This window comes from Psittacula echo, assembly GCF_963264785.1.
Source record: "Psittacula echo genome assembly, chromosome: 21".
NCBI lineage: Eukaryota > Metazoa > Chordata > Aves > Psittaciformes > Psittacidae > Psittacula > Psittacula echo.
This window is the reverse complement of record NC_137757.1, coordinates 3013066-3027811: the sequence shown is the minus strand read 5'-3', so window position 1 is coordinate 3027811 and position 14746 is coordinate 3013066.

Genomic DNA, 14746 nt, shown 5'->3' with positions numbered 1-14746 from the left:
CATTGTCCCATCCAGACCTGGGCTTCCATGGAGGAGGTTCTCCGGTCCCGGAGCGTGTGCGGGTGGGCAGGCGCAGGGGTAGCCAGGAGTGTGAGGTGAAATAATTCATTCCTCATAAATCCTTCCTAGAAACAATCTTTTCCTTCCCAGGGAGACACATCACCGCCTCGCACACACAGACCTGACCGGGGATTAGAAGAGCGAGTTTCTACAGCAGCGAACGGGGCAGGGAGAAAGGAGAGAAAGGAAGGAATAAAATATAGATTCTTGAACTCAGACCTGGGAAGCAGCAAAGCATCAATCTTGTTAAAGAACTCGTGTGGACTCTCCAGCCAGCCCACTTCATCCTGACTCCTGACAGGCCCCCATGATTTGTGCCTGCTCAGCAGAGGAGAAGCCCCATAACTCACCCGCCGAGACGGCGTGGGATGGAAGCCGGGAATGACTCACGGCACGCCGCATCCTGCCGCTGCACCCCATGAGCTCCGGGACAGGACGGGGTCTGTCCCCATCCCACACCTCCAGCGAGGCACAAAGCAGATCTATGGGGCTCATGGTGTTTTCAGCCATCGCAAGGTCCGGGTTATAAAGAGGGGTGAAATTCATGGCTTGTCCCCATTTAGTTTGCTGCTTGCCCTGAAAACAGGCGCAGTGGCTGCCCCCATTGTGCAAGCCAGAAGGATTTGTCCTTTGCACCCAGCCCTCTTTAAACAGGAGGACTCCTGCCACTGCCCCTGACGGTGGAGGGTCGAGCCCACAGGGCTCTGTGGAGATGTGCTGAGCATGGTTATCACCTCCGAGATGGACGGTACCTCTGCTCTGAGCCCTGCCCGCGGGCACCGGAATGGAATCGGTGATGAGCGCAGAACCCGGAGCAAGGAGAGGAAATTCTCCCTGGAGCCCTGCCAGGCCAAGCCCGCTTCCGAAAATACATCCATCGGTCCTGCTCGGAGCCCAGAGGTTTTTGGGAAGGAGGCTCCTGCTGCTGCTTTGCATGCAGAAAATAATAGCAGCCCTGAGCTCCCTGCATCGCGGTGAAGAGCGCTGGGGTCCCTTTCAAATCACAGCGTTCATTCCAAAAGAGAGATGGGGAGAAGGGAAAGAAAAAGACACACACGCACCACACGGCTCTGGCAGGCAAACACAGCTCCAGGGCTCCTGTTTGCCCATCACAGGAAGATTTACTAGGGGAAAAATACAGGCTGATTAATTATGCAGCCGGTTTGGTCCATTATATCATAAAACCCAGCTGTGTAGGACAACCTTGGAGATGCTACCTCTCCAGCATTATCTCAGCCCAGAACCAGGCGCCTGGAGCCAGGAGAAGCCGTCTCGGCACTGAACGCTCGCCGCTGCGCAGAGCGATAGCATCTTCCCAAACCCACCTTTTCCATTGGAGATTAGGAGTGCAGTGAACTTTGATATTGTACCACTGCTAATTCCAATCGCAGGCCCCTCGCTGGTGTCACCGGAGGCCTCGGGTTCATTCAGAGAGCTGCAGCGGCTCGGAGGGGAGGAGGGAAACCAGCCAAAGACTCCCCTTGAATATTAATGAAGCATCAAAGCTTTTAGCTGCATGGCCGTGCCTGAGCGCGGCTGCTCTCCAGGGCTCTGCTATGTTTGGCACAATAAAGCCTTGGTAATTATTTCCAATAACTAATTTAGATTATCATTAGCCCCACATTGGAGGCACAGAGAACGCTGCCCTTTCAAACACTTGAACCACTGAGCCTCAAAAATAAAACGCTCGCTCCCTGCAAAGAGATCTTTGCCAGCTCTAATAAATTAGAATATATTTGTGTGCGTTAGTGCCTGTGGTGGCTCAGGATAATGAGAGCAGGTTGTGTCTGGGAACGGAGGGGAAGGCGGCACCTCCCTGCTCCGCACATTCCTTCAGGCCCCAATTGTCCCCATTACCCTCCCGTACCCCCCAAGCCCGAATAGTCCGAGTGTGGCAGCTGACCCTGCCACAGCCAGTAATAACCCATAAATCATTCCGTGCCTTACAGAACGTGCCTGCATGGGGTTAGAGCCTCCTGTGCCCTCCCTGCTGGCCCCGTGCTGAGCTGGGCTCTGCACTGCACTGAGGATGCTCTGCCCCGACCCTGCTGCCTTCTGCAGCCGGGGGGTCAGCAGCTCTGCCCACAGCACCCTTAGGGACATGGGTTAGTGATTGTCTTGGCAGAGCTGGGGTAAAGGTTGGACTTGATGGTGTTAAAGGCCTTTTCCAACCTGGTTGATTCTAGGATGCCCTGCAGTGCCTGGGCAAAGCTCCCTGTGCTGCCCTCGCTCCAGCCCTGGGGGATCCAGTGCTGTGGTCCCTAACACTATGGGGCTCCTCCAGGCACTGTGAGGCTCACGGAGCAGCCCTCGCTGCCACTCCATCCCCATGGAGCAATCCCTGCTAGCAGGGATGTCCCAGGGAGGAGGTGGGAGCGCGGCACATCTCCTACCCACAACCAGCCGGGTAACCTCCATCCGGAGCAGACAAGCTCCGACTTCCCCAGGACAAAGCTCCTGGTTCCCCCCTGAGCCCAGAGCCTGCCCTGCACCAAGCCTGTAACTCCTGCCTCTGCCACTGCAAGAGCCTTGGGACCTTGGGTGAATCAGTCCCGCTTTCACAGCCTCCGTTTCATCAACCATGTCATTAGGCTAATGATAATTAATGCCTGCAAAGGGCTTTATGCTCTTCAGCTGGAAGGTGATAGTGAAGGGTAAATTATTGTTATTACCATAAACACAGGGTACCTACCACTTACCATGGGTGGGACCTGCTTTTTGACTTGCCTCAGCTCTTCTTGGATTAGGACCAGGGTCAGGTGTGAGCTTCACCTCCTCCATCGTATCCAAGTGAACCTGGTTTGAGCCCATGGCTGGGCTCTGGTCCTATTTCATGCAAGCACCCAAAATAAGGGGTGAGCTTGTTTCATAGAATCACGGAATGGTTTGGGTTGGAAGGGACCTTGAAGATCACTCAATGGAAGTGCTGCAGCACTGCTGGGGTAGGAAGCAAGAGCTTCCTCTGCTATCTCCATGCCCATTCTCCAAGGGGATAATCACCTTCTTCTCGCTGGCTTTGATATCTACCCCTTTAGTGGTGAAACCAGCTGGGCTGCATCCCTTCGTTAGTACATAAACACGTGTGTGCATGGATGTGTGTGCCCTGAGAACATGCGTGTGCTAGGAAATGCTGTGTTTCTGGCAGGGATGCAGAGGGCAGCCCACACCATGTGTGACCCAGCACAGCCTGGTCCTGTGGCCATCCAGTGTCCCCATGTGCCCCTCACAGCCAGACAGGACAGCAGCTAGCGATAGGCTGTGCGCAGCCCTGGGCAGCATCCCACGTCACACAGTGCAATTCCCTGTGTCCCAGATCTTCCTGACCCTTTTCCCCATTGTGCCACGCATCCCAACACCCTTCCCATCACTGTCACACTTCTTCCTACTTTCTTTTTCGACTTGTTTGTGGCTTAAATTTGGTTGGCCACTTGATTGACTTCATGATTGACTTCTTTTCAAGCTTTTATTCCCTATGGGCAGCCTCAGTTTTCATTAAAAATCTTTCATCAGAACGAGCCAAAATTGTCAAAGTCTGTTTCTGGGTTGTTTTTTTTTTTTTATTAAAAGCTGAAATCTGCAGTGGGGAAACAAAACAATGAAAATAAAATGAGATGTTTCCCTCTATCCCTTCCAACCCTTCCAACCCTTTTGTATTGACATCCCCCTTACCGTTGCTGATCTATGGGACCACCTGCTGCTTGCAATGGGACAGGCAGAGAGGCACCGGGTGAGCGCAGCCACGGCTTTGCCCAGCCAAGTCTCACCAAGGATGGGGATGCCTGTGTCAATGTGACCCCTCTCAGAGCTGCACCAGCCCTTCCCTTGTACCCAACCTGAATCCTCAAGGGTGCCCAGAGAAGCTGTGGCTGCCCCATCCCTGGCAGTGTTCAAGGCCAGGTTGGACACAAGGGCTCAGAAGGATGCCCTGCAGCAGGGCCGCTGTCCTTGCACCCCTCCTGCCTCTTGACCAGGGCTCCTGCTCTTGGTTCATGCCACCTAAATCGTTACCATGAAGTGTAATGATGTCTCCTCCTTCCCCCTCTCGTCCCGGTTCCTCTCTCTCAATCCCTAAGTGATTTCTTCCAGCCCATGTTAATGTTTTTGGAGGAAATGGGTTATCTTCCCTATCTTTCCATATGTGCAAAATCGCAGCTCCTACCCCCCTGGCTCAGCGCTGCATACTAATAGGGAGGAGGCTGAGACTGAAACGTATCAAAATGCAAGAACTCAGCTTTGCTTTTGCATCCTCAAAAGCCTTATTTTGCTGTTTGGGCCAAACATATTGTGCATTTTCTGTAACAATGAACTTATCACACTTATTATGATAAACTGCGAAGGCGCTTTCCCCAGCAGGCTGACATCCTGCAGATTGACTTCAGCTCCCAAATACTTTTGGATACACGTATTTTGTTCCATGGCTTTTGTGACCAGGGGAGTATCCCGCCTGCAGCCCGGCTCTGTGTGAGCACAGCAGCTGAGCCCCAGGCCACGGCACCTCTCGCTGCTCCTCTGTGCTCCATGGGCAGTGCCAGGGCACGCGTCACCCTGCATAGGACCCATGGAGAAGCACTGGAAGATGGTTATTGAGCCACCCTAAGGTAAGTCAAGTCCTCAGCCCAAGGCACAAGGGATTTTCAGCCCAGGACATCCCACCCAGCCTGTGCAGCCATTCACTGAAGTGCACTGCAGGAGTCATCCCCCTGTTGAGCACTGCTCCTCAGGTTCAAATCAGCAGGAGGCACGAGAGAGCCTCTGGAAAGCTGAGCCAGGCAGATAGGATCATAGAGTGGGTTGGAAGTGTCCTTAAAGCTCCTCCAGCTCCAACCCCTGCCACGGGCAGGGACCCCTTCCACTGGAGCAGCTTGCTCCAAGCCCCTGTGTCCAACCTGGCCTTGAACACTGCCAGGGATGGGGCAGCCACAGCTTCTCTGGGCACCCTGGGCCAGCGCCTCAGCACCCTCACAGGGAAGAGCTTCTGCCTAAGAGCTCAGCTCAGTCTCCCCTCTGGCAGGTTAAAGCCATTCCCCTTGGCCTGTCCCTCTCCAGGTTTCTTGCAGGCAAAGATAACCCTGTAGCTTTGCTCTCTTGCTAAGCAAAATGAGACAAGAAGTCTCATCCAACTGATGTCCCACCACAGTTGAGTCGCCACCACTGCACAGTCCCAAGCTAAGCAAACATCTGGTGATTACATCTATAGCATTTCCCTGTGTGACTATCAACAAGGGCAGCAAACACATCCCCTTTTATCCCATGGTGGCCAGCTACATCCCAGAGCCTCTGCATCTCCCTGGCTGAACCTCGACCTCCCCAGTCACCTTTTGCATCCCCTTGGTTGCACAATTGTCCCGACACCAGGGATCCTGCATCACCTGCATCCATCCCATCCCCACCAGGCAGTGAACAACCACCAGTCCCCAAGGACCATGAGCAGAAATATGCTTAAAAACACACCAGATTGATTAAAAAACTTATTTTCCTTCTTCCCACATCCTGGCCAAAGCTGGACAGACGGATGCTGTGCCGGGATAAAGCCTCAGGATGCAACAAGCCACAGCCAGCTTGCCAGCCAGTCCCTTTAAGCACATTTGGTGGCATGGGGAAATAACCAGCGTCTAAAGCTCTCTGGAGTGAGTTCCTGGGAAACGAGAGTGCCACGCCGTGGTGAGCACCCGGCAAGCCCAGGGCTCACCCCATGGACCGCCGGCAGCCACCCCAGCCCGCAGGGCGAGAGCAGGGGCCGCTGGAAGCTGTGCTGTGCGCATCACCTCCATCCTTCACCTTCGGAAGTGAAACGTGCAGGAAATGAGAGCAGAAATGCCTCCGCTGGCAGGTTTGAATGAAGAGAGTCCAGCTTTTTACAAACAGCCTTTGGATTTTCTGAAAGTTACAGTGCCGGGCATCATTTGTATGCAGGATGTATTCTAGCTCAAAGGTACCAGAACTAATGCTGTCCTGTTAATGAACTGAGTGAGTAATAGCCATGGGTATAGAAAGCTTATGTCTGAAACTAATCCTAGTTAATGAATCTATTGTTACAGGTATTAAATGGTGACAGGGGGTTTCATCCATCAGCCCTCCATTAATCACAGCGTCCCCGCCTATGCTTATTATTTAGAAGCCAGCAAAGGGATCTTAATGATATTAGTAATAGAGCGGTTGTGGTACGTGACCTAGGACGAGGAGGGGATTTAAGGTGATAAGTGTCTGATCACACAAGGCATTTTAGAGGTGATCCGAGCGGCTCTGCTCCCCATGGCACGTTATCTGGTCTCTGCCAGCTTGCTCTGCTCAGCCAGCATATGCAGCACTCCGAGCATCACAGAGCCATGGTGGCCCTGCTGGGAGCCTCACCTCATCTGCTGCGGTCTATGAGGAAGCCCAGTGCCCACACAGGGTGTCTGCTAAGACAGGCATCAGGAGCCCAAGAAGGCAGCGTAGGGCCCAAGCATGCCCATGGGGTGCAGGCACGGGCAGGGGATGAACGTGCCTGCGCAAGTAGCCAGGTGCGAGCCCACGTGCATGAGCACAAATACCCACACACCCACACAGCCTTGGAGCAAATGACTCAAAGGTTTCTCTGGAAAGACGTGAGGAGCATCTGATGTTCTGCGCTAATTCTCCATCTGGACGCGCTCGGCGTGTGCGTTGGGACGGGATCCATCGCATCGTGGTCTCCTCAAGGCAGGGATATTTCAGTCCAGCCAAGGGACACCATCACCTCCAGGTAAAGCAGGCTCTGAGAGGCCAGGAGGGTGTCTAAGGTAAAGCAAGGCACCACCGTCAGGGATGGTCCTTGGCTGTGTGGCTGGCTCTGATTGCACCCCTGCTCTAGGGTGCTGATGGTGGCAATGAGCCCTAGCTCTGCTCGCCTTGGCTCCAAGCAGGTGAGGCTGCATTTCATGAGGGCTCTCAATAGATGGGTAAGTTTGGGAGCAGGCCTTGCTCTGATGGGTTAAATAGCTCCTGTCCATTCTTCTCCTTAAGACTACTGTGCCCTGAAGGTTACATCACCTGAAGGTTACCACAGTGGCCCTGGTTAGGGACATACCCAGAGCTGCTACAGCAAGGCTCACTGGCCACCAAGGCGGCAGCAGGGCCAGCAGTCACTCATGGGCTGGGGGTGAACCCATTCCTCACTCCCATCAGATCAAAAAGCAGAGGGGAATACTCACCATATGCCATCATGAGGAGCCCTGGGGGAGCGGGGCGGTCAGAACATCTTGAGATCACTCAGGTGATGGGAGGTCAAACTACGTGGTCCAGGAGATCTGGACATCAGCGACCTCCCCCTCCTCTACGGGAAGCCAGGAGCTCAGATGGACACTGAGATCCTTTGCAAAAGAGGGGTGCTGAGGACTGGCGGCTGCTGTGGGAGACCTGTGTGGTACCCACTGCTCTGGGGGAAGAGCTGAGCTGTGATAAACGCTGTGTGTTCAACCCGGACTGGGCATCCTCAGGGTTTCCTTCCACCATGCCCGTTTCACAGGGGCATCCTGTGGTTCCTTGGCACCAACATGCTGGGCATGGACCAGTTCCAGAGACCAGCAGGGTTCACCAGCCCTTTTCTATTCTCTTTAGGACCCAGAGCCCTAAATTTCCATGAGAAACCAAGCCAGATGATCTGCCTCTTGGTTGTATTTTTAGGTTAATAACAGATGTGTAAATACATACATCTTATCTACATACATCTCATCTTCACAGGTATTCAGAGCCAGGAGCCCACCACTTGCCAGTGTTTAAACAAGCCCAGCCCTAACCCAATGAGCTGAGTGTAAACCCAGCTCTAAGCTCACACCCTGCTTTGCCAGCTACACAAAACCCACCCCATTGCTCTGCCAGGCACACAATGCAGCCCCACGGGGCTGGAACCCATCAGGCAGGCTTTGGAGCCCACTGCTCCTCCATCAGCTCCCAGCACCCTGCTCTTGCTCTGCTGCCCAGGTGGAGGTTGCAGAGCATCCCAGAAGCAGGAGCAGAGCACTCACCCCAAACCCTGCTGCCACCAGAGCCATGTTCTGGGGTTGTGCTTTCTTGCAGTGTTAAGAATCCATCCTCAGTTTCCAGCCTGCTGCAGAGGGAGAAGATGTATGATGGCTCCAAGGGATGCACTGCCATGGTCAGGCCTCCAAAACACAGGAGGCTGCCTGAAATCTCTTTGGAAAAGGGTAAGAAACATGGTGCCTTCGCTTTGTGTGTACTCACAGTTTTCTTCCCCATCAAAGAAGAAGGAAACTGCCTGTATCCAGCAAGGAGAGCTGAGATCCTCCCATCACCTGCTTCCGAGAGCTGGGGGTTTCAACAGGGTCCTCGGGGCTGCAGGGTCTGGCAAGCGAAGCTGAGCCAGTAAAGAGGAGCAGGGCTCAGGCTCCCCGTGCTGGGCAGCCCTGGCACGGAGCAGGCTGGTACCTGGTCTCCGGTAGTGGCACCGCACCAGGCCAGCAGCCAGCAGAGGAGGGCGAGGGAAGAGGAGAGATAATTATTAGTGATTGAAACTGATTGCATGAAAGAAGGACAGATGTTTCTGCTTGTGCTTGTGCGCCTGAGGCTACGGAGCCACGCAAGGGAGCGGGGAAAACTCCTCCTCAGCCTGGGAATGCTGTGGCACTGAGCTGCATCCAAACGAGCACTGAAATCCGCACACACTTTCCCTTTGACTCTGGCACATTCCCCAGGATCGGGTTAGAACGCCTGTCTCCTCATTTCCCCCCGTGCAGGTAGGGGATGTCCATGTAGGCACCCTCTGCCATGGGTCATAAGGTACTGCAGAGATCCCCCAGCTTCACTCCATACCCCCAGACATGCAGCCATCCCAGTGAGGCACTGGGAGATGATGGGACTGGAAGCAACCAGGGCTGGCAAAGCAGGTGAGGAGGCAGGAAGCTTGAGCACAGCATCATATAAAGGCACAGGGAAAGCTCCTGGCCATCCCAGAGCAAAACAGGCCTTTCTATGGGAGCAGGAGCATTCACCAGTCATCATTGTAGCACCCAGCATGGGGGACCTGCTGGTGTTTTCCTTCACTCAGGGGCAGAGCCAGTTGGGGTCCCTAACAAGCAAGTGGCTGTGGAGGGGGCACAGAGCCCCTGTGGTGTGGGCTGCAGTGCATGTTTAATGCTATAAAATATGCAAATAGAGGCTTGTCTTAGCATGTTACTGATGGTGGGGATGTGCTTTTGGCACCAGCTCAAACAGCTTTGGTGCCAAGGCAGGATGGAGCTGGAGATGCATTAAGGGAGATGAGAAGGGGTCTTGCCCCACCATGAGAAGGATCAGCCCCTCCAGTATCCCTTGGAATGACCTGAGCTGCTCCCATGCGAGCCAATAGAGGGACCATCCAGACTCAGATCTGCATCAATTTCACTTAAGTAACTGTTGGAGCATCTTAAAGGGAGGTTTCGGGGAAGGTCCATGGGAAGCAGTGGGGCTCGGAGAGGCATGGACCTCCCTTCAGGAGAAGTGAAAGGGAGATTAAATGAGCAAAGGGTGCAGTGGATGGGAGAGGAGGCTCAGCCCTGGAGGTGCCAAGCAGAGGATCCTGAGGTGACCCCCCCCAGAATCACAGCACGGCGGCCCCGGGGCGCTGGGGGTGAGCGGGGAGCGCACCCATCCCCGTGGGGAGCCGCATCCATCCCTGGAGCTCCTTCCCCATCGCGGGCTGCGGGCTGGAGCCCACCGCATCCACGATCGCCCATCGCCCTCTGGCGGGAACGGGGCGCTCCCGCTGCCGGGAGACACCCGGTTGCCACGGAAACGGGATGTTCCGCTCCTCGGCGCCGAGCCGGGGATGCCTCCGGCTGCCCGAGCCCCGGGCGGGGGGAGAGGGATTGCGGGGAAGCTTCCACCGGGTCCCCATATCCCGGCTGGATGTGTGAGGAAGGCGCATTGAGGGGGAGCGAGGGCAGGGGTCCCTCCCACCCACCCCACCGTGACCCCCATCTCAACACCTCCAACAGTGCAGGGTGGGCCTTTTCCTCACAAACCCTCTGGAGCACAACCCCCAGTCCCCTGCTCTGCACTGCATAGGGGGAGATCAAAGCTCACTTCTTCATTTTGGGGAGAAGCCCTGGCCTTCAGGACTCCTCCTCCTCACTCTGCACTGGAGCATGGACAGGACAAGCCATCACCAGCCTCTCCTACACCATCTCAGTGCGGATGTCCCACACACCAGGCAGGAAGGTGAAGCATTGCTGACCGCCTCCCTCCCATCTCACCCCCAGCTCATAGCCCTCACACAGGTGAGGGTGCCTGGCCTAGTCCTGCCTTACAGCTCCACGCCAGGTCCTGCTGCAGAGACACGACCTGTGCAGGAGGTCAGCTCATCCCAGTACCTCTCCCTGCAGTGACACTGCAAGGAGAGCTGCATGTGCCATCCCCATGCATTTCCTGGATAAAACCATTCACGGCTGGAAGGAGCCTCTGGAGATGCTCTGCTCCAAGCCCTGCTCGGAGCATCCCTATGTGTGTGTGCGACCAAGCGCACGCCTGTGCCATGCTGCGTGTTCGTGTGCGCGTCTCTCCCCCTGCAGCTCCCTGCCTGGGATTACAGCTCTCAGCACAACGCAGGCGGGCAGAGATGCTCTGTCAAGAGCTGCTCCTCCAGCCATCAGCGCTGCCTCTCGCAGCACATGAAAGGCAGCGGCTCACCAGCAACCAAAGCCCAGCTCAGGGAGACCAACATCGTTCTACATCCCCCAGCGTGATGCTCCCAGCTCTCCTAAGTGCTGGGGTTTGAAGGCTGCTGCTCTACTGGGGGCTGTGAGCATCTGAGAGCATCAGTGAGCCTGGAAGGGCTGGATAGGGTCAGGGAGTGCTGCAGACCCTGCACCGTGAGGAGAGCAGCACCGCACCAGCGCTGAGCCAAGGGGCTCATGTGGGAAGGAAGAGCAGCAGAGGCTCGGCCCCAGCACTGCCCTGACAACCCCTTCCCCTGCCCTGGCCTTCTGAAGGGACCAGCAGCAGCTCCTGCTCCCACTGCGAGGCGAGGGCTGGGCTGGGCACCCTGTCTAGGGCAGGATGGATTCCCACATCCCTGCACCAGGGGATACTGGTCACACTGCACCGTCACACTGCACCATCACATTGTACCATCACAGTGCATCGTCACACTCCACCGTCACACTGCATCGTCACACTGCACCGTCACACTGCACCGTCACACTGCACCATCACATTGTACCGTCACAGTGCATCGTCACACTCCACCGTCACACTGCATCGTCACATTGCACTGTCACACTGCACCGTCACACTGCACCGTCACATTGCACCGTCACACTGCACCGTCACACTGCATCGTCACACTGCACCGTCACATTGCACCGTCACACTGCATTGTCACACTGCACCGTCACACTGCACCGTCACATTGCACCGTCACACTGCATCGTCACACTGCACCGTCACACTGCACCGTCACATTGCACCGTCACACTGCATCGTCACACTGCACCGTCACACTGCACCGTCACATTGCACCATCACACTGCACCGTCACATTGCACCGTCACACTGCACCGTCACATTGCACCGTCACACTGCATCGTCACACTGCACCGTCACACTGCACCGTCACATTGCACTGTCACACTGCACCGTCACATTGCATCGTCACACTGCACCGTCACACTGCACCGTCACACTGCACCGTCACACTGCATCGTCACACTGCATCGTCACACTGCACCGTCACATTGCACCGTCACACTGCACCGTCACACTGCATCGTCACACTGGCACAGAAGAGGACATGGGTCACCCCTAGGAGGACAACTGAGCCCTGAGATGTGTGTGGGGCTGTGCCAAGTCTGATCCCTGAGGGTCTGGTGCACTCGCTAGGCCCTACCCGTCCCCTTTGCAAAGCTGCTTTGGCTGCTCTGACCCTACACCAGGAGACCTGCGGCATGGTGCAGCCTTCTCCTTCTGCTCTCCAGTGCAGTGCCCGAGCACAGTTCTCCTTCCTGGTCCTACAGCAGGCACGGCCATGCTCACAGTGACTGCACAAGACCATGCACAGCCCCAGCATCTCCCACCCATGGCATCCCCCAGCCCCAGCAAACATCCAACCATCCACCAGCTCCTGCTCCAACCTCATCCAACCTCCTCTGCAGCCTCCCAGGACCAGAACTGCCACCACAAAGCAGAGGGAAGCTGCTGACAGTGGTTTAAGCACAACCAAAGCCTTTCTTCAGGATGTTTGGGGTTTGGGAAATCACTGCTCAGCTTTTGTCCCGCTATAACTTGGTGTTCCTGACTCCTCTCAAAAAGCCTCTTGTTCTTTCATCACTTCTGCCCTCGCACTGGAGAATAATATTTCCACTCTCACACTGAAATGAGATCCTGGTGTTTCTGCCAGCAAGGCTTTTCAATAACTTGCTTATGTTCCTGGATGGAATTGCCTGGCAGACTTACGGCCCCTGAGCATTCAGGGGCGAGGGGTGCATGAAGAGACCCATTAATCTCCTGCAGCAGACCCGAGGCTCTTTTGGCTGCATTGTGGGAGCCTGGACTAACGAAAGGCAGAGGAGATCAGAGGGTGAGCACGGAGATGGAATAACCTCAGTCCAGCACCGCAGGGATGAAGGAGCTGTGGAGGAGGCAGGAACCCCAGGCCCAGCAGCACGCAGCTCCCTAATGCACGTCAGCACATCAGGGCAGAGCCCAGCACCTCATGAGGGGGACCTGAGCTGTGTCCCAGCCTGGAGGGCTCTGACAGGGGACCAGGGGCGCCAGCGAGTGGGGATAGCAGCATCCCTGCCTCAGTGGTACCCTGCAGCAGAGGAAGCCCCCCAAAGTGCTGCAGTGCCAGAGATGGGGTTTAGTTTCTGGGCTCCCTGAACTCAGTTTCCTTGCTCCATGGCACGGGCCAGGCAGGCACCTGGAAGTCCTGGTGGTCCCAGCTGCTGAGCATCCTTCCAGGATGCCAAGGTGCCCCAGGGAACAGGCCAGCCGGGGGATGCTGACAGCTCGCCAAGCGGGCAGCAAGGAGCAGACCATCCCTGCCAGCCTGGTGGTCCATCTGGCAAGCTGCAGAGCAGTTTGGCAACCCCCCTCTCTGCAGCAAACTGCGTGGCAAGCTGCTGAGGACTCAGCGAGCCTGGAAGCCACCAGTGCCCATCTGCCAGCCTGGCAAGCGCTGGGCACCAGAGGAGCCCCAGCTCCCAGTGCCAGTGGGGTGGGAGGCAGGGAGAGCATCCTACAGGTCACTGCCAGGAGTCTCAGCAAGCTTGGCAGGGGCTGGAGAGCCCCAAACGCTGCCTCCTTTTCCCATCAGCGAATCACAGTTCTCCAAGCTGCAATTGAGAAGTTATCCTTGAACCACGTCTTCAGCCGGGCTGTTCCAGCTCTGTACCAAAGGGCTGGTGTCATCTCCTGGGATCATGGCCATACACCATCTCCTGAGGCTCTGCCGAGCTGCTGCACCAGTGGCCCTGCCTGCACCTTCCTGCACCCTCCCTGGGCACAGGTCACCCGTGCCACCTGCCCATCCTGGTGCTTAATGCCACAACTCCCTTGATTTCCCATCTCGAAGCTCGATGACCCGTCCAAACCATGGGCTTAAGTATCAGGGCTTCATGCTGGAGCTGCTGGGTCTGTCAAGCCCCCATCAGCACAGCCTCAGTGAGGGCCGCATGGATGCTGAACTCCAGCATCTCCCCATGGACTCTTCCAGCTGCAGAGCTGAACATTTCTGAAGGCTCAAGAAGTTGTTTATAAACAATGGGGAAAGCATCTCTGTCTCCTCATATCCTCCAACGCATCGTGGTGATTTTCCTGTGGTTTTTCCAAGACAGCTCATCCTCTGGCACAGGCAGCACATGGGAATCTCAGCTGGATGTTTCGGACAATTACGAGCATCTTAACAAACGGCTGTAAGGGGTCTCTGGCATTGGCTGCAGCAGTTGCTGAAACTCCTGAAGGCTTTCTAATGAGCATCAGGATGGTAACAGCTTTAGCTCAGATCCTGCAAGCTTCCCACGTATGATTAACCTGGAATAGGAGTGTGCTCCTCTGGGAGCAGAGGTGCTGGCTGGCTCAGTGCAGTGCTGCCCCTGAGCAATCCCTGTGGATGAAGATGGGGCTTGGGCCAGTGTGTCTGATGCTGACGGCATCATTGCTGACCTCCTCCCAGCACATCACCTCCTAACCCAGGCTCAAAGCAGCCCCAGTTCTGCTGCTCCTGTGCAAGGGAGGCTTTCAGTGACCTCAAAGGAGGTTGCAGGACCGGGGCTCATAACTTCCGGCTCCAGTTACCGCACAACCCAGCTGCCCCATCCACATCCCCAGCTTAGTCAGGAAACCACCATCCAGGGAACAGAGCATCCCAGGGCATCAGGCAGGAGAGCTGGGAGCACTGCGGAGCGTTGGGCCCTGCTCAGCTCAGTTCCCTGCAGTGTCTGTTTTCCAGCCCTGTCCCCTCTGCTTGAGGGACGATGCTGCTCAGCCTGGGCACTGCAGCGGGACTGGGAGGTGAAGGCTCCTCACACCTTAGGACCAGACAAGCAGATGTTGGAATCATACAATGGTTTGGGTTGAAGGGACCTTAAAGCTCACCCAGCTCCAACCCCTGCCATGGGCAGGGACCCCTTCCACTACAGCAGCTTGCTCCAAGCCCCTGTGTCCAACCTGGCCTTGAACACTGCCAGGGATGGGGCAGCCACAGCTTCTCTGGGCACCCTGTGCCAGCGCC